General features: G+C 33.8%; 1 protein-coding gene across 3 annotated transcripts in view; it reads left to right on the top strand.

Moving 5' to 3' along the window:
- The window catches only part of LOC126979878 (zinc finger protein ush), a 288948-nt gene that overhangs the window by 182649 nt on the left and 79162 nt on the right, over positions 1 to 27137 (top strand). The window contains exon 1 of one of the 3 annotated variants that reach the window (XM_050829446.1): positions 5303 to 5377. The exons of the other annotated variants lie outside the window; for them this stretch is intronic. The gene's annotated coding sequence lies outside the window, so the exon portion shown is untranslated. Of the gene's footprint in view, positions 1 to 5302; positions 5378 to 27137 lie in introns of those variants that run through there. 3 annotated transcript variants of the gene reach the window in all.

The following is a 27137-nucleotide window of genomic DNA, read 5'->3' as shown; positions in this document are numbered from 1 at the left end:
AAGTGACATACAAATTGCGAGTGTAAGTCGTAGCTTGTCAGGCACACTAAAGTAGTATCCCTGGCCTGTTTTCATCGGTCCTCTAGCGGCAAGAGCTTCTATCTAGACCATAGGTTCTCAACGTGGGCGATAACGCCCCCTTGTGGGCGTTTGAGACTTTCGTCTTCTTTCGGGGCAGTAGAAGACCCAGAGAAAGTTACGGGGCATTGAGATGGCGCAGATGGGTAAATTAATAAATATAGTCTAAAAAGGCAAAAAAATACACGAAAATACTCTAGAAAAAAACATATTCTCAAAGTGGGTGGTGAGCAAAATAAGGTTGAGAAACTATGAGCTAGACGTATAAATTATTTAAGGAGATATATTAATCATTGTATTAAGGAATCGTAGGTCTGTTAGTTTAAATTATATATAAGAACTAACAATATTAATAACAAATTATGAAAAAACAAACAAATAGTAGAATCGTATTATACCAAAACCTGAAAAACATTTGTAGAGTACAAGGAAAGTCAAACGCAAGAGTAAACTCCACAAAATGAAAATTGGCGTCTGGTTGAATACGATATAGGAATCAATCAAGCCTCAATTTCAGTTCGAAAAGTCATATTGTAACGTCGCACGTCACTCATCGCTAACTTTGCCAGTTAAAAAATCTTCCCCGGAATTATATTGGAACAATTCGAATTTGACGTTTGTATCAAAAGCGCGGGAAGCGGCACGTCAGGCGCGGGATGGATTCGAAAATTAAAATCCCCGCTGTGTTTGCTGAATTGACGGGTGTCACGCAGCAGTGTTGCCAGCTCGATTTCAGGCTTGTTCTAAATATGTCAACACTTCTTTGTTATCGCGAGACGTGTGTGCACGGAAATGAAAGTCCATCGAGTAGGAGTCTGTATTATCAATGCATCGCATATTAAATACTATTTTAAAGTTAATAGGCAGATCATGTAAAATAAAAACATATTTAAATAATAAATCTTTATCCCGGTATAAATCCTAAATAACCTGGCCGTTGACAACATAGCTATCCCTAATTTATTAATGTGAATGTAAGTTTCTTTGTTACGTTTTTACGCTGGAGTTACTGCACCGATTTTGATGAAATTTGGTACAGCAATAGACTAGAGCTTGGGAAAGGACATTTTTCCCGTAAAATTCCATGGCTCCCGCAGGATTTGTGAAAAACTAAAATTCACGTCGATCAGCTATAACTATTTCAATACTAGGTTTAGTTTGCCATAGCAATCTTCCTCGAAATAACATTCATATAATATGTTGGAAACCGAAAACGGGAACCGGAACTGGAATAGGACATGAGATCATCTTCAATACCAAACTTGATTATTATTTTTAAAAACCCTTTATCTACGCGGACGAAGTCGCGGGCATCAGCCTATATCTTATAAATAGAGAAAGTTATCGTCATATTAAGCGTATTTCAATAGTGTCTATTTTCTACAACTTTAAAAAAGACTTCAATTTTTTCACTTTCAATTGTCAATAACTTCTGAAATAATACCACATCTTGGGTATGGAGCCATCATCGCCAGCCTTTCTAGTGATAATCGAATTGTAATAAAATTTATAGTTAATAATTAATTTTAATTAACTATAAATATAAAAATGAATTGCTGTTCGTTAGTCTCGCTAAAACTCGAGAACGGCTTGACCGATTTGGCTAATTTTGGTCTTGAATTATTTGTGGAAGTCCAGGGAAGGTTTAAAAGGTGAATAAATAGGAAAATGCTGCTAAATTAAGTTAAAACAACAAATTTGATTTTCCTTTGATGTGTCCATACATAATTTCTATGAGAGAATTTATTGACGCACGGTGTGACAGTTCTGCTGTGAAACAATTTCATTACGACAGCAGGGTGCATATTTTACGAAGTAATTTTTGATGTTATGATATATTATTGACAAAATCATATAAAAACATATTATTTATTATGTACAGCACAACGTCTGTTGGGTCAGCTAGTAATAAATATAGTAATAAAATTTCAATAACAGGCGCGTTAATTATATTGCGGCCGTTCACCTTAGGTGAGGCTCTTTTCGAATGAATTGAATTTTAATGTCTTCTATTTTAATCAATCAATCAATCAAATTCTTTAGTGGCGTGTAAAAGTGATTTTACGATGGTACAGTATCACATGTTTCGCCAGGAACTGAACAGGAATTTTTAAATAAATATAAAAATATTAATCAACATAATAGATAAGTACCTGAACGACCGAGCTTTGCTCGGCTTTTTAAGAAAGTACAAAATTATAACAAAAAACAAACTAATAGAATATCTTGATTCTCGAACCGGGGTCTTCTACTTTCCGGTTCGCCCAGCTATTATAGTCTGGTATATAGTGGCGAAATTTACCATTGTATTCTAATATTATTGTAGCAGTTTCTCATTAAAACACGGATAAAACATTTTTTTTAAAATTGAAACCTTGCTAGATCGATTTCTCGCCCCCGAAACTTCCGGTATACTAAATTTCATTAAAGTCGTTGGAGCCGTTTCCGAGATTCAAATTATATATATATACAAGAATTGCTCGTTTAAAGATATAAGATAAATGTCGTTTAGTTAATTATTAATAAAAAGTTTTACAATTCATGTCATCACATTACAATCAATTTAGAAATTTATTAGTGGTATAAAATAATCGCCCACTTTATTTTGTTTTTTGTGATTAGGTACTATATATACCTATACATTTTTGTCTTGAACCATTCAATCTTTATCTAACTTATCAGTCGATAAATTTTGCCTATTTAAATAGTATTTTTTCTGTCTCATAAACGCACTAAAATATTACGCAGATTTGGCTGTGTGAAATCACTTCTGTAAGCTTCATTTATGCAGAATCAATTTTAAATACGTTTTTATTAGTTATTGAAATATTCCTTGTATGAGTGACATATCTTTGAATGCCAGCGAAGACATTTCCCGACGGTGTGTCACCCTTCATTCTAAGCCATTTGTGCTTTGCTAGTTAAAAAGTTTTCGTTGGTTCGCTTCGATAGCGCTGCTGAACTCCCGTTCGCGTTCATTCGCACCCGCCCTTACTCACAGAGAAAATAATCATTCTATACTTACATATGAAATATATTATAAAGGTACTTTGCTTCAAATTTATTTATTCTCCTCAAAAATATGATGTTAAGTAATATTAGTACAACCACGGATGTAAAGAACACTTACTTACCTACTTCACCAGTGGGAGGCTCCTTTGTACCGGATGCCGGCTAGATTATGGGTACCACAACGGCGCCTATTTCTGCCGTGAAGCAGTAATATGTAAGCATTACTGTGTTTCGGTCTGAAGGGCGCCGTAGCTAGTGAAATTACTGGGCAAATGAGACGTAACATCTAATGTCTCAAGGTAACGAGCGCAATAGTAGTGCAGAATTTTTAGATTTTTCAAGAATCTTATTCTCATAAAAAAAACATTTAACCATTTTTACGAAAGAAATTGATACTGTGGCCATGAATGAGGTTTTTATGAAAAAGACGCTAACTCACCCCCTTATTCATAATAGTCTGCTAACTTAAAGCATTGCTAATTCTCACTCTGTCTTCTTCTATTGACCTAAGTCAGAATGAGAAAAAACACTCCTTAGTGGTTAGTGATACACCTACCTACAGTGCAGTGCCTTTTAGTTTTTTAAAACCTAAAATTCTTAGCGGCCGCGGTATCGTGATTGCACTGTGTCATCTTCCGAAGTAAGATGTTAACTCTCAGAATACCAGTAATTTTAATACCCAGGGTGCTAATAGGAATTGGTGCCACTGAATTACTTACCCTCAAAACAAATGAGCTTACCTAGATTATGTGTAATTATTATTTTACAACTGATATTTTGCAAGCACTACAGCCGCGTGTATGAGTGAAAAATATGATGATATAATAATATAAATTCCCAGAAAATGTACAAAACAAATGTGTTACGAAATTTAAAAGAATTGTGAGAAAGGTTAGTATAGCATAAACGATTTTCTTAATGATAAGGACTGGGAAGAAAGCGAACACCCTCAGGCTCTTTAATTATAAACGTTTATTGTACGATATCACATTGTAATCCGTATTTTTATATAAAAAAGCCCGCTGAGTTTCTTGCGCCCATTCTTCTCAGGTCTGAGGCAGTCTCTTTTGAATGGGTGGTAATTTTTGACATTCAATAAGTGATTAGAATTCTATTTTGAATAAAAATATTTGAATTTGAATTAATTAAGTATAAGCGAAACCATTTTAGTATATTTTCTCTCATTCAGTGGTTTCATTGCAGTTAGTTCTACTGCAGCTTTATCATACTTTAATGCTTGGTATCCACCAAAGTGGAGAGGAGAGGAGATGTTTTTTGATAACCAGTCAGATTTCGATATTTCCTCATCACCTTTCCGCTTAGCTTCGGTGGAAACGGATCAAGCGAAGAGGAGAGGAGATGTCTCCTTTTTCTATCCAATTTTGTGCCGCGTCGCGTGATCAAGCGGAATGCGTCTGAGTGGGCATGATGACTTTTTCCTTTCGTTGACATCAGTTGACTGATTTCGAGCTCTCATCTCCGCTATGCACAGCTCACATCTCCTCTCCGCTTTTTTTGGAATTAACCTGACAACTTCGCGGCTTATCATAACACTAGAAATAAAGGATTGCTTGTAACTAGTTCTAGGAGGCTTCATAAGGTACATAATAGCTTAAAGGTTAAATGAGATAATAAGATACATAATACACTTTTATAATAAGGTCCCAGACACTATTCAGGCATTATCTATAAATAAATTTAAATGTTTTAAATAATAAATGGCTCTGTCGTAAATCCTACTACCTGATCGGACAGCCTGGAAATAGATTATGATTATTTTATAGCAATAGCAAAGGCAGTACAATACTGTATATTTTTAATTAAAAAGAGCGCAAAAAAAGAATGCTGGGAGAGTTTCTTGCGCCGCTTCTTCTCTCTCAGAGCGCAATTTGTTTCCGAAGCGGTAGTAGTATCTAGTGTATTAGAAATGACATGAATCAATTTCGAGTAAATAAATGCCTTTTATGCGTTTTATCTTCTCTTGTCTCCTCTCCTCTCCGCTTTGGTGGATACCTGGCCTAATGCAGTTGTTCCACGAGTCCTAGGTTCGCCGCATTATGTTCGTGAAGCCATCGAAGGCTAGATAAGCAATAATGAACCGCTGTAGCACAAGATCGCTATCGCGTGTAATCCACCGTGTCCACTGATAAGAGGAATCGTAAAAATCGCGCCTGATTAAATGTTATCGCTTTTCGCCGATAACAACGCTACTCGTTCAGTGAACGGTCGCGATTCGGTTCAAACGGTTTTTAGTTTTGTGATTTGTGCGCGCCGGTTATTGAATTGGGTATGTAAAGTTTAAACACATAAATTGGATATTTATTTGCATATATAACGATCAAGCTGTTCATCTTTAATAAATAGGTATATAGGTATTTATTATAAAGTAAGTTTTCTTTTCATACTCAAATAAATACATAGAAAAATATAATATTAAATTATTTTCAAAAGAAATTAAATGTTACTTATTACCACTCTTTTAAATCCAATCACGACTTGACAGTCCGATAATGTGTGATCAATTTTGATTTGTCAATGTGTGCATTACTTAGTTTAATATTCAAAATACTACCACTACTGAGCTGATGCCAATCGTGGCTGACTGTTTACGACTTGACAACCAAAATTGGTTACAGTAACATTAGATTCGCTTTCCTTAGTACATTCTTTGATTAACGCGAGTGTTACACATTTAACTAAAATAGTTTTAAAGGATTAAAACGCATGTATTTGTAACTTTGTTTTTGCATTACATTTTTGAGTAAAAGTTACATTTTTTTAATTAGGCTGAAAACGAGACCTGGAAAGGTCTTGAAACGTCGGTTTATCTAAAATAATAGTAAAAATGTAGCTTTTACGCAAACATCTAATTTTAAAACACAGTTTAAATTACACGCGTTTTAATCTAATAAAAAGTGTTTTATTTGCATTCCTTTTCATTCTTGTTGTATCTCCGTTAGAGACGTTCTTCTCTCTCACACATTTTGTATTCGTCCTCCTTTTCATTCTTGCAATATCTCCGTTAAATATGTTCTTTTCTCTTGCACGTTTTGTTCCTCTATACGCAAGTATACTGTTAGTCTATGAGCTAAAGTAAAGTTGTATGCAGCCAACAGCCTAGCGAAACTCTCTAAGAAAAAAGCTATTCATTCGATTGTATCAAACGTGCAGTCATTGTCAGATTGACAGATGACGGCTATAATGATGTAAAAAACGGAGATAGCCGAAATCAACTACGTTTTAAGCAACTGCTCGCTTTCAAACTTAGCCGGATTGTACTTAAGGACTCTACCCACTACAACGTATCATACCATGACCGTGCTATGAACGTATCAGACACGACAAGCAACACTACATACACTCTACTATGCCCACTATATTCTCGCGGTCAATACTTGCCGCTCCGTGCATGGCACGCTACGGTGCTGGTCGGTAACGGAACGGGCTAGTGGGCATGGTCTCATACTTTTTAATACAGATAATATTTTATTTCCTGACACGTTCATAGCACGGTCATGGTATGATACGTTGTAGTGGGTAGAGTCCTTTAGTCGCCATACTATATTTCTACTATATCAAACTTATGTAAAATCACGTTTCAAACTAAACTAAATCTCAATTTTTACTTAAGCATTCCCGCCTCTTATTACGTAGTATTTACATCCTCTTTGGCAGACAGTTTGAGTTAAGTATGTAATACGCGGTATGTGGATGTTTTGTTGAACAACAAACATTGATAATTATATTTTATCGAAATGCTATCGCGTATCGAATATCTGCCTTCTATCAATAACATGCTACTGTGCATTATTTCATTTACATGTTCATTATTGATAATCCGAAGTCGTAGGACATAATCTATACTAATATTATAAAGCTGCAGTGTTTGTTTGTTTGTTTGAACGCGCTAATCTCTGGTACTACTGGTCCGATTTGAATGATTCTTTCAGTGTTGGGTAGTCCATTTATCGAGGAAGGCTATAGGCTATGTTTTTTTTTTTTCAAAATTAGGGATCCGTAATAAAATTGCTATTTTGTGACACAAGGTGTAAAATCGAAAACCTATTTTTGCGTGCGCTGCAAAAACTATTGACAATAGAACAAAATGATGTACAGGCTATAATATAGGCAATATTTTATTACTTATAAAAGTATGGCGTGAATTATACTTTATATGGCAAAACAACGTTTGCCGGGTCAGCTAGTATTATTATATGTATGGATATATACATATTTATTTATCTATAATCGCTTATAAAATGCTCACAGAATACCTTTATTTATTTATGGTGTATGTGGATGATGCAGCTACTGTACTCAATAACTTTTGCATTAATTTACATTTACTTTTTTGACGTACTCGTGTAAGACATTGACTATTTGACGTTTGAGTGTGTTTGTTGCATCATTTTACATTTTACATATTATATTGTAATTGAAATGATTTGTAAATCGATGTTAATGTAAATCTTGATATAAAAGAGTGGCAATGAGTTTCTTGCTACTTCTTCTCATTAGCTCAACCCTTTACGAAGTAGCGGTAGATTCAATAAGATTTTTTTTTGACATTCTTAAGTGTCATTTCCGTGACCTACGTGATTAAACTGATTTTGATTTGATTTCGATTTGATTTATTGTTTATTCATATTCATATTAATTTATTTGCTATTAAAAAGGGTGGAACAAATTTGGTCTTACAATAGATTAAAGTATGTCCTATTCAGCCATTACCAATAGCATGCAAACAAAAATTTTATTACAATATAAATAAATTTATTTTATATTTTAACATAATTATAATTTTGATATAATATAAAAAAAGATTAAGGTCAAGATAAGAATAATCCACTTAGAATGCAATGTCAAAATCCTTTACTCTTTGTCTATTATCTATTAAATTTTATGTTTACATTGATCGAGCAGTTACTATAGGTTACCTCTGTTGTTTCTGGCGTTCGTGGCTCGGCCAGATATAGAGCGGACATTGCTCGGACTTTATTTATTTATTTATTCATTAAAGCCTATTACAATATTAAAACTATTACTAATTTATTTACAATATTTTTTATTTATCATCCCACTGCTGGGCAAACGCGTCTCGCTTCTTTTTCCATTGGTCCTTATTGTATGTTGTGCGTGACCACATCACTCCTTTGTAATTTACTAGATCGTCTCTCCATCTAGTACCAGGTCTACCTCTTCTTCTTTTGGAGTCTAAATGGGTACCAGTTTGTTGCTATACTGCTCCAAATCTTTCGTTACTTGCCCTTGATATATGGCCTGCCCAATTCCATTTTGCATTTTTTGCGATTCGTATTATGTCTTTAAGTTTACTTTTTTTCCGTATTTCATTCTTTGTTATTTTGTCTTCTAGTCTAATACATACTGAGTTTCTTTCCATATTTCTTTACGTCACTTTTAGTTTCTTCGCTTGGTGTTTATTGAGCGCCCAGGTTTGACAGCCATATGTTAGCGAGGGAGCGACACAGCTGTTAAATGTTTTTGATTTTAAGCTGCTCAGACTTTACTTAAGTAAAACTTAGCTGAGTATGATAAAACGCGAACTCGACTTTTGTATTTGGCTGTCTTAGCTTCAGCTCAGTATAATTTCTATACAGTACCATATACCAGTAAAGACCGCCAAATTACTATACAAATGAAATAAAAGATTATGCTAAGCTAACACTAAGTTTTGTAATACGTTTTAATTATAATTATAAAAAAATGTAATAGTATTTGACAGGAATTTTATTTTATATCGTATTATCGTTTATTCGCTGTAATAATCATTAAATGCTAAATAGCATTTATCTACAAGCCATCTAACATCACATAAATCAAATGATGTATCCATATAAACACAGCATAAAAATATTTTGTGATTCGAGTTGTTTTCTCACACGTTTAAGCGATTTTATATCTTAAAAGTGTATCACAACACTCAAAATGTCGTAAACATTCTTATCTTTCTTATCACTCTATCTTGTCGACATAGAACTGCGATCTAAAAGATAACATCAATTATCAGTCTAAATTACAAATAATATCATGTAATCTTGTCAGATAACGGCTGGTAAATATAATTATTGTTATCAGAAGATAGGGACTATGATTGTCAATTTCTTTATGTAATTACATTATATTATATTAGCCTTTTATGTATTACTAGCTGCCCGGAAAGACTTCTTTTTTTATGGAATAGGAGGACAAACTTATTGTTAAGTGATAACCGCCGCCCACAATCTCTTGCAACACCAGAGGAATTTCAGGAGCGTTGCCGGCCTTTTAGGAAGGCTTTTTTTGAAGATACCCATGTCGTATCGTCCCGGAAACACCGCACATGGAAGTTCATTCCACAGCTTTGTAGTACGTGGAAGAAAGCTCCTTGAAAACCGCACTGTGGAGGACCGCCACAAATCCAGATGATGGGATGATATGTTGCGTAGGTGGAATTCGGCGGCAGGAATCAGGTTAAACATTTGTTCGGAACACTCCCCCTGATAAATGCGGTAGAACACACACAATGAAGCGACTTCGTTCTCTCAAAAGTTAATGTAATCATAATTATATTAATTATTGTAAGAAGGCTCTTCATGAAGCACTTCAAAATATGTACTATGAAGATACAGAAAAATTCCTCATAGTGTTCAAATAAACATCTATATTTTATTTGTATTAGTTAATAGTAATTTCTTTGGAGACATTGCTTACTTATATAATATAATATATTATTTTATTAGTTTATTTTAGTAGTTACTTTATTAGTTACTGTAGATTAATGAATAACATTTTACTTTATTTAGTTTTTGTTTTTTGTGATTAGTTAGTTTTAGTGTAGGTAAAACTCATAAGTCATTAATTAATTAACTATTCATTGAAGCCACTTTGTGGAATCAATTATTGGCTACAGTTTTCTCGAACCGATACCACTTAGGGACCTTTAAACTCAGAGAATACTTCCAACTTAAAGGCAATCTCTTAACCCCTGTTGTTGTGGATGTCCATGAGAGGCTGCCTCCCCACTTTCAATCACTTAAACCTCTTGGCTGTTGCCCCCTTTAATAATAAACTTGCTGACCCGACAGACGTTGTTCTGTTCATAATAAAAAAAATTGCGGGTGAAATTTCGTAAAATTTCAAGTCTCTACGGCTTATGGTTCCAGAGATATCGTGATGAGTGACTATATACGTGGAAATCTCTTATATATAGATAGATAGATAAAAGTTAATTACACTTATTATATATTTAGCTCTAAGTCATCGCGTTCTACTTATATCTCTAGGTAATGTCCACTGGAGCCGATTATACCTCATCAAGTGTTACATAGACGACCGTCACTCGATCTCCCACAGGGTACTATTCTCAGCGCGTCCATATAAGTTTTCACTTCAAAAATCTATTATGATTATATATTCTAGATATCGACACGTACACAAGAAAATAATATTATACCTATTCTTAGTTTAACTCTTTTTTTAATAAAATCTGAGATATTGAAATATTTGGTAACAGGATTAGAAACCCCGGTCCATAACAGTAAAAGTCTAAATAAAAATCGCGACAAAAACGATTAAAATCAATCAACATCTTCCGTTTATGATAATTACAATTTATAATCTGTATCATTTTAATATTTGACATTTAAGATGTTCCAAATTTAAATAATATTTGAATGTCAATAATATTATATTTGCTGGCAATTTGTCATCGCTTATCGTACCGAACCAGAAGTTTAAGACTGGTAATCTGTCGCACTCTATGCAACTATAATAAGCATTTCAACAGTACTGAACTTTTAATAACAGTAAAGGCTGCTTTAAAAGGAGTGTTAATAAAAATCTAAAGGAAGATTAAATTTAGAGTAATTCACAAACATACACACACACACACACACACACACACACACACACACACACACACACACACACACACACACACACATGCACACACACACACGCACTCTCACCAAACCCCACACGCACAAATATCATGTCTTATTATAAATATTGTAAATCCGTTATTAGATTTAAGTTCTACAAAATAGTATTATTATAACCTAATTTAAGTTCTGTGGATTTTTTGATGTTTTGAATAAATAAATAAATAAGACATAAAAATGTATGGATACTTTGAAAACTGTAAAGGGATAAAGTTTGCTGAGCTTCTTGCCTGTTCTTCTCAGAACAAGATCTCCTGATGGTCTCTTGTACCGATGGCATCAAAATTGACTTTAATAAATAAATGAATAAAGAAATTTCATTTCATTTCATGTCGATACTTCTTCTAATCTATGAATACAGCGACAGTAGCTTCTTTATTACGGCTACTATTAGAACTAATGTGTTTCTTAGGCATTTTGACACTCAATGGCATCTTTCAAATTTTGTAACATACGCTTCGTGTTATTTCATATTTACATACATACATATTATACTTACTGATGGTATGTGGATCCCAGTGTCTTTCTTATATTTTCTTGTAGTTTTTTTTTAATTTACTACGCAACCCGGCATTATAGTTTCAATTATTAGCAAAGTTTAATAATACATGTGGCAAGTAAACGTCACACATTGTTCGAGACTGGCTTGAGTACGCCCACTTGGGCGTAGTATAAGTTGCCGCATATTGCGACTACGCCTGCGGTATCCAGTTGGAGAGCAGCAGAGGCCAATCCTTAATCTTCCCAATACATAATATATGGCAACATTATGTATGTTCATAGAAATCTAGATACATTTTTGAAGAATATTGACTGTCACAATATAAACACAGGAAGTAGAAATAGCTGTTCCAACTTTGAGACTTCATAAAACTGGTCACTCATTCATGGGAAAATGTATACAAATATAAAATAAACTCCAACATCATGTAACTAAATTTCCGTTACATAAATTTAAGCTTCATATTAAGGAAATTTTAACGAAGAAAGCATAGTTCAGGAATATAAATGATGAAAATGTATGGTATCTATAAAGGGAGGATAAAACTTGCTAAGTTGTTTGCCTGTTCTTCTCTTCTGATTGTCTCTGTAACTGATTTGAAAAATTTACTTTCATAAGTGTACAAATTTTACCTAAATGCATAAATAAACTTGATTACATTTCATGTCCATACTCCGTCTAATCTGTGCGTGTAACTTTATACACATTCATATCGAAAGTAATGTGATGTCATCTACAGACAGATCGTATCTCGTGTCTCTGTTAAATCCATATGCTAATAAGATAAAAGATTCAAATTATTAATATTTTCATAAATAATATAGTTATTTATTAGTATAATTTATTGCAAAGACAAATAAACTTTATTCAAAAAGGCTTAAACTAATCGCTTTTGAATAGTCATTAAAAATATTTAAGTAATAAATCTACTATTGTTTAGAAAAGAAGAGATCGTGAGAAGAACATACAAGAAACTCAATGGTCCCTCTTTTAAATCAATAAAGTATTTTACAATAGTTCTAATATAGTTACATAACAAATTAATTTATAAGGCTTCATCATTGTTAGCTTTATTTATAAAAGAATACTGGATTATTGAGAGACATTCTAATTTTTTTAGCATCTGTGTTAACTTCTTTGATTGGGAAATGAATAGAGTAACCGCTCCCAGGTTCTTTAAATTTATGATTGTATCTAAATTTTAAATTAAAAAAAGAAGAAGCCCGTTCTTCTCATATCTGAGGCAAAAATTTCCGAACGGAGGGTAGATTTTGACGCTTAATTGATTTCATATCATATCATTTCATATCCTATTTTAGATAAAAATATTAGAATTTATAGCATCTGTGTTAATTTCTTGTTTTTTAAATGCTTACCAAGTATTAGCTTAGCTTACAAATGCTATAGTCTATAGAGTGTACTTAGAATCTGCTCAGACTTTACTTACATAAAACTTAGCTAAGTGTGATAAAACACGAACTTGATTCTTGCACTGGTCTTAGCTTAGGCTCACTATAATTTCAGCTGTCAAATGACTATAAAAACGAAATCAAAGATAATGCCAAGCTTACACTCAGCTAAGTTTTACGTAAGAAAAGTCTAAGCAAAGTCTAAGTACGCTGTATAGATCTAAGCCTAAGACTAAGAATTATTATATTATATATTATTATAGTAATAATTATTCTTTTCTACGAAATTATCATCGCTTTAATACTAAAAAAGCAACATATTAATAATTTCAACAAGACACGCTTTAAAAGGCAACAAAACTAAAAATAAAATGTATTTATTGTAAATTCTACTTTTTCGCTTGGTTTTGAATTAAAAAGTGTTTTATTAGGTTTTTGAAGTTATACTTCTTTAGGCGCGTTATGAAAAAATAATAAGAGTGAAATTTTAAGATGCGCGCGCATCACTGTGACACAAAAGTAACAGGTTGAAGTTGATTCCTAAAATTTTCTGACGTTTGCGTCATTCGTTATTTTTTTTTTTTTTTGTTTCTTCGTCCATTATTAGGACAGGCAAAGGGTTCAACCACATACAGCCATTATTTAATAAATAATTGTGAAAGCCTTTGCAAGATCTTTACAAAATTGTTCTTTCTAAAAACGTAGGAATCAATTCGTTAGGCCACACACACACTTTTTTTTAACTATTACGTATTTTTATTAGAAGGGAGAATTTGAAAGTCGAGAGGTAACAACGAATGCTACTGAATTCATAAGACTAATAACTTATACGTTATCATCCTGACCAAAGGATTTGTCGGCAAATACCCACGATACCAGTAGCATACTCGATTACAGATTCCTTCCGAATGTACCAATATATCACATTTCGACAGATTTATACCACTCGATTAAAAATTCGATTAGGTATTACTACAAGAATTCGATTAAAAAACCATATGTCATTAAATCAAGCCGGCTTCTTAAATACTATAAACGGGAGTAGATCTATCGATAGGTTCGAATACGAATATGCCACACGTAACTCGATTTTTTCTATCGATATCATTGAATTATTCGATTGCGCTTACGAAGGCTTGGGATGATATTGTGTTACCGAGATCGGTTTATGATTACGCTGTTTCAATCGACTATAAGTTGTTATTTATTTTAAAATAGTTCAAATTACCGATATTATGTGCCCAGAGTGTCCATGTATGGGAATCTTGTATGTATGGGACAAATTCGGTTGGGTAATAACTTTATATTTATAGAAACATTTTTCGAATTCATTTATATTTACAGTATATATATGTAATTTAATTCTATGACCTTTTGCCATCTTGTAGATTGTGACATGATCCAGTTTGCTGTAAAAATGTCACGACTTTTGATAAAATAAACTTCGACAAGTATTTTTGGAAGTCCGCTTACATTTCTAATGATCAATAATTCAATCAAAAATATTTATTTTATAAGTAAATCACATTACTCTTGAAATATCTAAAATTTATTCTAGATCTCGCTAAGAAAGCAGATTTCCCTAGACAAAAATGAGCAAGAAACTGCAATGTTGCTATTATCTAAATAATTATTACAATTTGTTATTTAACTATAAGTATATTTATCAATCACAAATCAATCACAAATAAATGTCTGTCAGAACAGCATAGAAAGAAGCGTAATCGGAGTTAAAAGAAGAGATAAAGTAAAATTGAAAGATATAAAAAGTATGACTAAATTCAAAGACGCAAAATCAATATGCAAACCCTAAAATGGCGATGGATAGGACATATGTTAAGAGAAAAACAAGAAAAATGGACAAAAATAATAACCGACTGGTATCCAAGAGATGGTAGTAGAAGAAAAGGGCGACAAACTAAACGCTGGGAAGATGAAGTAAAAAGAGTAGCTGGGCCTAAATGGATCCAAACAGCAAAAGAGAGGCCTGGAAATCTTAACAATATGTTATGTTTTTAAAGTGATAACCCTCACTTCTAGGATTAATACAAAATTTTATGAACGATGCGGGATTCGAACCCACGACCTCCGGCGTTCCGTGCCGGTGCTCTAACCAACTGAGCTAACCGTTCGAGTACCGCCTCGTTAGCAAGTTCTGTTTGCTTTGTTCAACTCTCTTCGTGGAAATCTTTAGAGGAGGCCTTTGTCGAAAGACAAGCTTAACATAACATATAATTTAGATTTAAGTTAGATTTAGTTAAGTATCATTTATAATATTTGTTAACAGCAGTAAAGGCTTATTTTATTTATTTATTTATTTATATATATCAATCTCAGACAGACATGTAACAGCCCAGCAGCTCAGTCCCAAGGCTTATTTAGATCCAGATACAAAAATATTTTATTTTCAGATATTTCAAATCCCGCTGATTAGTTTAGACAGAAAGAAAAACAAAAGGAAAAAAAATACCAGCAAACATATAACTAAAACCAGCCAGATACCAGTGGGAGGCTCCTTTGCACAGGATGCCGGCTAGATTATGGGTACCACAACGGCGCCTATTTCTGTCGTGAAGCAGTAATGTGTAAGCATGACTGTGTTTCGGTTTGAAGGGCGCCCTAGCTAGTGAAATTACTGGGCAAATGAGACTTAACATCTTATGTCTCAAGGTGTCGAGCGCAATTGTGGTGCCGCTCAGAATTTGTGGGTTTTTCAAGAATCCTGAGCGGCATTGCATTGTAATGGGCAGAGCGTGTCAGTTACCAACACCTGAACGTCATGCTCGCATCGTTCCTTATTTTCATAAAAAAAAAGATATAAATAGTACCTATAATAGCCAAAGAGTTTTTATTACAATATTATACATGTCATACGTAAAGACTTTTTCCCCGATATATTAGTTTTATAAACTAAGTGGCTAAAGATAAATGAAAAAAAAAATATCATTTAGTTGTCTATGAGCATGTCCATAATATGTTAACCTTTTTCACGCTGATTTTACTAACTATTAAACGCAGTTAAAACTGGAATCACTTTCTCTACACCTGACAATGAGTGTGCATAATATTATCGTTTTACGGCCGTTTTCAATATACTTAGTTTAACTTACTAGACATAGACAAATCTATCCTTTTACGCTAACATACATTTCAATAACCTATTGACAGATAGCATTGGACTATAACGGCAGTTCCCAATATACTATCTACAGATAGAGATAAGTTACTACCTTCTACTGTCAGTAATTAGGTGTCAGTAATCTGAATGTCCCAATATACCCGATAAGTAATTCTTATCGCCTTATATTGGGACGCGTGAATTGAAATTTCCATACAAACCTTATATCGCTGGTAAGCTATACGTCGTCCGATTCACAGACAGCGTGCACGGATAAGGTGAGTTACCGTCGATAAGTTTATCGGGACAGAAAAGTCAATGATAGTTATGATTTTTATCTCAAGTAAGAGATAGACTGAATGTTAGGAACAGCCGTAACTGTATTGGACATATCTATGGATAGATAAGATCTTGTCATTAAACGGTGACAGCAATGTATCCGTAAGTTAAACTAAGGGTAAATAGGTTGAAAACGGCCGTTAAAAGTTAGGGCGGTACTACCAAACTAATTATTATACTTACTTTAGTTAGGATTATTATTGTGATCATTCTAACACATAGTATTAAACGTTATTAGAAATTGCTAACTGCGAATAACTTTCACTCTTAATAATCTATAAACGGCGTCATACAGTTTTTGTTTCGGGCCTGGTTATCTTAACACCGGAAGCCGTCAAGTGATGGCGTGTGTCCACTTCACTTGAGTACTTCTCACCGATGACGTATTTCCTGTCTTCCGGTGCTTAAGTGGATACGCATGCCATTTTATTTTTTATACACAGATTATAAATTGTTGAACACAGTTTATTTTTGAATGCCTGGACTTTTAGTTTCAGATTAAGTATAATAATATATAATATATCACCTTAGAAAGTAATGTTCAGTAACTTTCTTTAACGTTTTACGTAAAGATTCCAATGACTGGTAATTTGTTTTTGATGACATGTGTTTTTAAGCAATACAATTTATTTCAGTTCTGTATTTTATTTAATACCATGAATATTTTTTCATAATGTATTCATTCGATTTCAGGTAAGTCCCCATTCGTCATATGTATCGTCGCAAGTCGCAACGTGTGTGGCGCGCCTAATTTCAAAATATGATGAATTAAGGAAACGGTATGTTACCCCAGCTTGAAATGATTACTCCGATGTATTTTTAATGTTCTGTATTTAAATATTTAAATGTATGAGCGAAAAAGATTGTGTTCAGTTAGAAAACACATATTCAAAACCAAATGGAAGACGAAATTATTGCAAATCGACTTTTCGTTCAACTTCATTGTTTTGGCGACGAGACAATATTAAATAATATTATTATCTTCATTCAGATATTTCTAAGTTCGACATATTTCTAAGTATGTTCCAAATTCCAATGTATAACATAGTTTTGATAGTTTTTTTTTACATAAAATACTCAACTCTTTTTAAAATACTCTGCTATTTCCGAACATATAATGGTAGATTCAGTAATTTATAAGAAAAACTTGATGACGATTCAAATGCGCTTAGTTTAAGCCTAATTGAATAAAGTTTATTTGACTTTGACTTTGAAAATATGGCCAATGAGTGTATGTACTCGATGATAAACTATCTATAGGCGAAACTTTTTTTTCGAAATCAGTTACGTGAATAAAATTAAATAAAAAAGTAATTATTTCTCTTTGCATTTGAGTTTCGATGAAAGACTGTTTTAATTTATAGTCGAAATTAAAATATCTAGTATTATAAATTTAATTTTGTTGTTTTTAAAGTCTTCGCTGGGGATAGGATTTTTATAAAAAAATTGCTTGTGTAAAAAGTACATAAGTTAGTAAGGGTGAAAGGTGCCTTGTGCATGAACCTCTAAACTGAATATGAAGTCCTGGTACATATTGCTAGGATGACACTTGATTTCAACCGCTATGAAATACATTACTATCACTGTTACCTTAAATATGTTCTCCTGGTGCCTTAATAATTAAGGTATACTCGCGTCAAACATAAAACAATATCTTCTTCAACTATGATCGCCTGGTACCACAACACTGTATAATGCTTTCTATCTCATTTTCTCCCACGTTAAATCTTACGAATTAAGTGTCTGTCTCTTTTTACTGTCTCGCTCTTTCGTTTCATCAACTTTCAAGTTTTCACTACAAAAAGTTTTGTACTCAGTTATGAATTCTGTATAATCTTCAGAAATTGTTACACGGATATAGCATTACTCGTCTTCTGTTCTATATAATTATAACGTAGACAAGTTATCTTGCGTTTAAGATATTTCAGTGTCAATATACGAGCTGTATCGTATCAAGATATTACAAATGACACATTATCAATGCAACATGCAACCATAAATAATAGATAAAGGGTCCCACTCACGGTGCGACAAATATAAGCGTAATAACGAAGCCACGTACGATTTATAGCCGCCGCGTTTGGTAGCAGACTTAATTTAAATTATGAATCATTTAATAGATACTTTTATCAATTTATTTTTATCATTTAACAGGACTGTTAAGTGGGTTGCGTCATGCTGTATGGACGTGTCTTTGTCTCTTTGAAATAAAAAAATAATACTGAAGTGATGTTTTTATTGATTTACACATGTCAAATCATCATCGAGTGCCTCAGTAAAAATTGAAATTTAGTTTAGTATGAAACGATTGGTGATGAAGTATAATCCGGCTAAGTTTGAAAGCGAACAGTTGCTTAAAACGTAGTGGATTTCGGCTATTTCGTTTTTTACAATATTATAGCCGTCATCTTTCAATCTATCAATGATACAATCGAGTGAATCGTTTTTTTCGATGTTACGATCCAGATTTGCGAAGATAGGCCATCGATAAATCTGGATCGCAACATGAATTGTGGAGTGTGACACTTCTTAGGGATTCTTTTTCATAAAAACATACATAAAATAAAATAATTATTAATTAAAAACATATAATTAATTAAATACTTAAAAATCTCCACAGCTAAGCTATACTTACCAATTAACCATTTAATATGGCAGTCATCATTTGCCAGTTAGCTAATTTTGATGTACTTATGTATAATTACAAAATTTATGGAGGAGGAGGAATAATGTGCGGGTCACCTTATGTTAAGTGATCACCGCCGCCCACATTCTCTTGCAACACCAGAGGAATCAATGGAGCGTTGCCGGCCTTTTAAAAAAAGTGTATACGCTTTTTGCAGGTACCGAGCTCATTCCATAGTTTGGTTGTAACCCTTATTTCGTGTTGCAGAATGCCTGAAATTTCAGAGATGTTTATCATTGTAACGTCAATCCGAGAGCGCCTCGAGCGATGCGACCGCTAAGTAAACTCCACTTAAGTACTCGAATGTATTAAAATCTCGCTTAGCCGCGTGAGTTATCGTCATAATTTGCCCGCCACCACTCGCCCGCGCGCTCTCTGAACAACTTATGTTTAGAAGATTTATAAACCGCAAGATATACCCGGGTTGTACTTGTAGATAAGTGGTGCACTTACAAAAAAATTTTTGCATAAACATGTTGAATTGTAAACAGTACATGTTTGTTATACATGCAAACTAGCTGACCCAGCAAACGTTGTATTGTCATATAAAGTAATAAAAAAAAATTCAATCATTTAAATGTTTGTGTATATATAAAATAGATGATGACCGATTCTCAGACCTACCAAATATATCGTACATAAATTTTATCGTACTACAATAAAATAATTATTGTATTCGATTGCAATCTTGCAACCTTATTGCGGATCTGTGGATGGAACAGAATAAAATAAAAATCGCGATACAAAAATAGGTGTCCATTGTACAGAGCTGAAAATTTGAAGTATGTATTTTTCAATGCTGAATCATAATATGATAAAAATAAAAAATAATTGTAAAAATTTAAAAATATACATTTAGGGGTATGAAAAATAGATGTTGGCCGATTTTCAGACCTACCCGATGTGCACACATATTTTTAAACAAATTGGTTCAGCCGTTTCGGAGAAGTTTGGTAATCGGTAACACCGGGACACGAGAATTTTATATATAAGATTATACAAAGTAGACATAAGAAAGCCTATTTAAAAATAATAACAGATCTATTAAAACTAGTTCGATTCCCTTTATGACATTCGACTCTATGTATACTTAGAGTACCGTATATCTTATATCTTTAAACGAGCAATTCTTGTATATATATATATATATATAATCTGAATCTCGGAAACGGCTCCAACGATTTTCATAAAATTAAGTATGCAGGGGATTTCGGGGGTGATAAATCGATCTAGCTAGGCTTCGATTAAAAAAAATGGTTTTATCCATGTTTGAATGAGAAACAGCTACAATAACATTAGAATACAAAGGTAAATTTCGCCACTATATACAAGACTATTATAGCTCAGATGGGACATTGGGTGATCCGGAAAGCAGAAGACCCCGGTTCGAATCCAGATGTCCTATTAGTTTTTTTTTTGTTCAAGTTTTGTACATTCTTAAAAATCCGAGCAAGGCTCGGTCGTCCGGATATTTATATGTTAAGGTTGCATTGCCGTCAAAATTTGGTATTTAATTAATAACATTTTTTTTTAAATATTATAATTAGTGGTATATAAATGTTACATTTTTTATTTTACTCACATAACACAAATTGTTAATATCAAGTTATTCAAAATTGTCCCGAACTCAACTTTTTAAACGTGACTTTGTATATACTTAATGGAATGTTTATTATTTACTTTATAGCGGAAACTATTTATACTATGCAGTAAACATGTGTAGCAGCATACCAGCGAAACGAATATAAGCACACATAATTAACAACTCATACAGGTACCGGTTTTAATGATGATAATGATGAAGTATTGTCTTTGATGATCACGAGTGTTACACATTTAAATAAAACACTTTTAAAGGATTAAAACGCGTGTAATTATAACGGTTTTACATTAGATGTTTGCGTAAAAGTTACATTTTTATTCCCCCTGAAAACGAGATCTGGAAAGGTCTTGAAACGTCGGGTTTACTAATACACGCGTTTTAATCCTTTCAAAGTTTTATTATGTTTTATTTAGATGATGATGAAGATAAATGTGATGAATGTGAATGTTTGTTTACGACAAATGTATGTTTAAGTATGAATATAGTTGTTTTGCACCCATAGCATACAGACCATGCCTAGTTTTGTGGCAAGATAACTTGTGTAAAAGTGTGTCAACTTTATACGACCCGTGTGTCAATTAAAATTTAGAAAAAATGCTCATTATCGTGATCCCATTAGTTCAGGTTAGCATGTGACTTACAATGTAAACAAACCAATTTGTTCAAAATTGCCATTGATGACAAGTCTAGTCATCAAACCTCATTTTCAATGTAACTCTATGGGAAATGTTTGAACCTGAATAGCTTTTAATCCCGACCACCTAGAAACACAAACTCATAATATTTTTCCTTTCCAACGTTATATTTTGGGAGTGTGCCTATTGTGTTTTTATGAAAATACGGGATGAGACGAGCAGGACGTTCAGCTAATTCAGTAATTGTTACGCCTTGGTTCTGAGCGCCCTCGTCACCTTGAGACATAAGATTTTAAGTCTCATTTGCCCAGTAATTTCACTAATTTCGCCCTTCAGACCGAAACACGGTAATTTTTTCACATTACTGCTTCACGACAGAAATAGGCGCCGTTGTGGTACCCATAATCTAGCCGGCATCCTGTGTAAAAGAGCCTCCCACTCGTTGCTAAGGAATAAAATTTCAACCCCGCCTGCGCTTTATACATATATATAATATGTATATATATAGAATATAATTGCAATGAGGTCTCTTATCATCAAAGCGAGCATCAACTCGGAATCCGAGCAATTACAAAGTTAGCACATCAACCTGACAAATACGATGACTTTACAAATACGCCAGATTTTTCCCTCGCCTCTTTATCGCGAGCCCTCAGGGCAGAGGACTCTTGCTACACAATTTTTCAGGCGATATACCTTAGTAATTTGAGTGTTTAAAAAGTAAAAAGTTTATCTCTGAAGTTCGCACCCGCAGTGTCCTGACTCCGGGTGAAATATCGCGCCATTTATCTTTGTAACATATAACGCTTTTGACGAATTAATATTACGTAGAATGTTCCCTGTGTAAATAAAGAATGCTCTCCGTTTTACCTCGTCCCATCTGCCATATTTGTAATCCGTACCATCATAAATAAATTTCAAAGCTTATAGTGCAATTTTTTTTTATCGATTGTACAGATATATAGGAAATTTATCAAATAGATAGATAGAAATATTTATCTTATAAGTTATTAAGGTTTGTCTTCTCTACCAATCCGACACATGATACGCCTCTAGTAGCTAAATTTCATTAGCCATAACGCCCTTCAAACCAAAACAATATGTCTACACATTACTGTTTAACGAATGTTTGTTCATTACTACTGCACGGCAGAAAAAGACGCTGCCTGGGGCATCCTGTGCAAAGAAGTCTCCCTCTGGTAATCCCATATTTTGTAAGGTATAACATCAACTATTGCATCTACAGTTGTATTACTTACTTACTTCCTTTCCTACAGTCCTCCACATATTGCGTTCCTGTGTGATATCACGCAAATACGTTATTCGCATCTCGCACAGGTCAGCGTTCACCCGGTCTTTCCACCTGTATGTACGAGTAGGACGACCTACTGTGCGTCGGCTCTCTACTATAGTTCCAAGAATGCTATTCTCACCCCAGCGAGCCAGCGGAGACGATGGGTATTAACCTCTGAAATAATGTTGGGCTCAGCCACGAGGTCTTCTATCTCAGCATTCTTGCGGACTCTCCATTCTCCATTTTCAGACAAGGTGGGACCCAGGATCTTTTGCTCTGCTACAAGTAACTAACAGAATTATAACCCTCAATATTTCTCAAATGCGATATACATGTGCAACAATAGTTTTCCAGCAATGGCCGCAATAATTATCAATTTTATGGTTACCAAGCATGATTCGATACAAATTCCATAGTTCTCCATATCCGCACATACCCAGCTAACCAAAGTTGATATCACCGAGGGTGATCAATGAAGCATAAAGTTGATTCATTGGTGATAAATTCACAATATCCGGCTTTTTGATGCCGTAATGGATCTTGATAATTTGGGCCGCTTCCTGCCCCGCCAGTCGCCACACAGATGCACGAAATGGCTGATTCCCTCCGATAATGAAGTTATTTGTATTAAAATTCCTTATTACTGCTATAAAACTTTGTTTATCGTAATTATAATCGATTCCATTTCACCCTTTTTGTGGTTCTTTACTATCAAATTGTATTGTTACTTTAAACAGGACAATTTTATCAACTTTATTTTGAAATGAAATATTCAGTATGATACTTTTTTTACACAAGACTTTCGATGGTCGTGATCATAGGACGGCTGCAAAAATCGTAGGATGTTATAAAGTTAATGTATATATCCTTAAATCTTTTAAGTTATAGCTATAATTGTTTCTTTTGCTGGAATATGTCATAATTGCTTAATCAAGGAGCTTAAATACTATTGATCCTGATCTATTTCACTTGATATATTCCTGAAGAGTTTTTAATCCTACGCCTAACATTTACAAAATATTAATAAATTTGGGAAAACCTATCTATATGTGAATATAATGTACATGCCTAATCTAATTTTCTTTTATGAAATTAAGGGACAAAAAACGAAACAAGCAGGACGTTCAGCTGATAGTAAATGATACGCCCTGCCCATTGCAATGCATCGCTCAGGATTCTTGAAAGACCCCAAAAATTCTGAACGGCACTACAACTACGCTCGTCAACTTGAGACATAAGATGTTAAGTCTCATTTGCCCAGTAATTTCACTAGCTATGGCGCCCTTCAGACCGAAATACAGTAATGTTTATACATTACTGGTTAACGGCAGATATATGCGCCATTGTGGTACCCATAATCTAGCCGGCATCCTAATTAATTCAAATATAAAACAAAAGTTAAAGTAAGGCTCATTCTAGAACGACATAATAAGATTGCATAAGGTGTATTACTACATTTTTTTTGGAAGAGGTAGACAAACGAGCTTCCGGTGCACCGATATGTATCTATATAAGTGATCACCTCCATCCATTTTCTCCTGCAACACCAAAGGTATCACAGGAGCCTTGCCGGCCTTTTAGAAAAGTGTACTCATTGTTTTTGAAGGTACCCATGCCGTATCGTCGTATGCCGGAAACATCGCATAAGGAAGCCGAATTATATAAATAGTGTGGTTGTTAATTGATAGTTTCTTGAAAACTGCACTGTAGAAGAGCGACAGATACTGTATGTCTGACGTTCTTGTTGGGATGGTCTCCTACTTACTTACCATTAGGTGAATGACGGTAGAGTAAAAAAACAGCTAGCCTACTAGAATAATGTTATACTCATAGAAATCTTAATACTTATTATTAAGATTTCTATGGTTATACTTAATGTTAATTCCTTGTTACGTTTGCAAGAAAAAACGACATACTTTGCTAGTCACACATCTCTCTATTTCATTCGTTTCGCTCGAGATTCTAAAGAAACGAATTTCAATCACGAATTCCTCTTCCAATGACAAGAAAGTATCAAATATTACCCATCGGACACACCTGAAGCACACGACGTGCCATGTTAGCGGACGACAGGGTAACTTACAAATTGACTCTTACCATCTGTATATTAAATCACTCCATTTATATACCTTAATGCAACTCTATAGGGTCGTAACTGCAAACACACACGATACAAACTGCAAAAACAAATTTGCAACTCGTGAGATAGCATCAATTCGTACGTTAGCAAGAAATACGTTTCGAGAAACATACTCGATGTTGGGCCGAATCGAAACAAAGCGTTGTGACATAGATAAGGATCGATTGGCTCGAAACGTCGCACCAAAACGAGCCGAACAAATTATCGATTCATAAAAACATCGATTTTAAAATATTACAGCGCGATATCTTGTCATTGTTTAGGCTCGATAGGGCGGCCTGGTATGCCGGTTAGTGTAGATTTTAATTGTTTGCGGCGCTATTCTGGCTTAGAGAGAAATGTAATAAAATTGGAACTAAAGTATTTTTTCTTAGGGTACAACCTCATTGGACTAGGACCTATTTTGCAGACTATTGCATATTTGTCTTTGTCCTAGTGTTAACAAAAAAATTCCAAAAAGACCACATTTATTCACAGATTAACAAGTATACTACAGGCCGTGAAGTGCACATTACACATTACTACCAGCTTTAAATTAAAATATGATTAGTGTTGTATTTTTTTGTGTGATTTACCAATAGGGTCCCCAAATTAAAATAATTATATTTTAATCAATTTTCTTCTCTAATTATAATGGGTTTTATGGCAAAATATTATTTTATATCCATACAATAAAAGTTACATCTCTTAATACCACTAAAAACTTATAGTTTTCAAGGAAGAAAAGCAGTAATTCCTAAGAAATTCGTAGTTAAGTTAATAACCAGAAATCTAACTAGTTAAAAGGTATCTATCTATGCTCTATAAATTTCATGACAGTTCTCTGTTCACATAACATAGACAATTGTAGTTTTGTTTTCCAACCTATATTCAAATTCAAATATTTCCATTCACAATAGCATCCAAAATCACTTATATAACGTCAAAAACTAACCAACCAACCATTCAAAATAATGTCCCTCAGACCCGAGAAGAATGAATAGCCTGAGGGTGTCCGCTTCATTCCCAGTCTGTGGTATCATTAGGAAAATCATTTATGTTATAATAACCTTTCCTACACAAACGTATAACGAATAAATTGAGATGCAATCGTCAAAATGATTATTTCTCAAAAAATTTCTATTAATCATTATTTAGGGCCTAGGTTATAAATAGCGCGAATAGCCCTCTACTGCAGCACAAAAATGGTATTAATATGGGCTGCACTGCCTCTAACAATATACCTTAGGGCATAATACTATAAAATTAACTAAATTAAGCTAGTCGCTCCGTATCTATGTCAGTTAACTGTCTAATTAGAGTTCCGTAGCCAACTGGCAAATAACGGTACCCTTATAGATTCGTCATGTCTGTCTGTCTGTCCGTCCGTATGTCACAGCCACTTTTTTCCGAAACTATAAGAACTATTCTGTTGATAAGTATCAAGAATACTTCTACTTACCAAGTGGTAAGTAGAAGTATTCTGTGAACCGTATTAAGATTTTCACTGTTACTTGCTTCTACGGAACCCTTCATGGGCGAGTCCGGCTCGCACTTGACCGTTTTTTACCGCATATGCTGCAGAACGCCAATCCTTCTATATGATGGGCCCTATTGCAATTGGGTTGAATAAGTATAAATTAAGAGGATATAATTGACGACTGTATAGCCGAGTGGTTAGCGATCCTACCTACTAAGCTAGAGGTCCCGGGTTCGAATCCCGGTAGGTGCAAGCATTTATATGATGAATATGGATGTTTGTTTCCGAGTCATGGATGTTTATATGTATTTATCTATGTTTAAGTAAGTATATTGTATTAAATATATCGTTGTCTTGCAACTCATAACACAGGCTATATAATATGCCTAATTTGGGGCAAGATAATTTGTGTAAAAAGTGTGTCAATATTATTATAATTAATTTGGAAATCATAATGGGTATTGTAAATGAGGATATTAACACTCAAGCAAAGCCAGTAGAAAGGCTTATAGTAAGCAGCTGAGTTGCGAGTTGCAAGTTCCGAGTTACGACCACCCTTGAGGCGCTCTCACACAGGCCATACGTCATGCGATATCGCGTACGTCCAGACGCGGAGATTTTGTCGCATTCAACAAGAAATGTTAAATTATTTTCATTTACATATATTGTGTTTTGTGCTACCGCCTTTTATGTGTTCAGTTCGTTTTGTAACCGCATGAAGTTATTTACAATAAGGTTCAAATACACCTTTGTTGCATTTTGATCTGTCAGATAAACAAATTTTACTGCAAAAATATGAATATTATATCAATTTCTTTTTAATTGACTATTATTTAATAATAGAGATAATCATCATTACTGATAGCTAATTTAATAATAACATTTAACAAGTAGTTTAATGGGAACCAAAAAACAATTAAAA

Source organism: Leptidea sinapis, chromosome 4 (assembly GCF_905404315.1).
Source record: "Leptidea sinapis chromosome 4, ilLepSina1.1, whole genome shotgun sequence".
NCBI lineage: Eukaryota > Metazoa > Arthropoda > Insecta > Lepidoptera > Pieridae > Leptidea > Leptidea sinapis.
The sequence above is the reverse complement of the archived record's forward strand: the minus strand, read 5'-3'. Positions and strand labels throughout refer to the sequence as shown.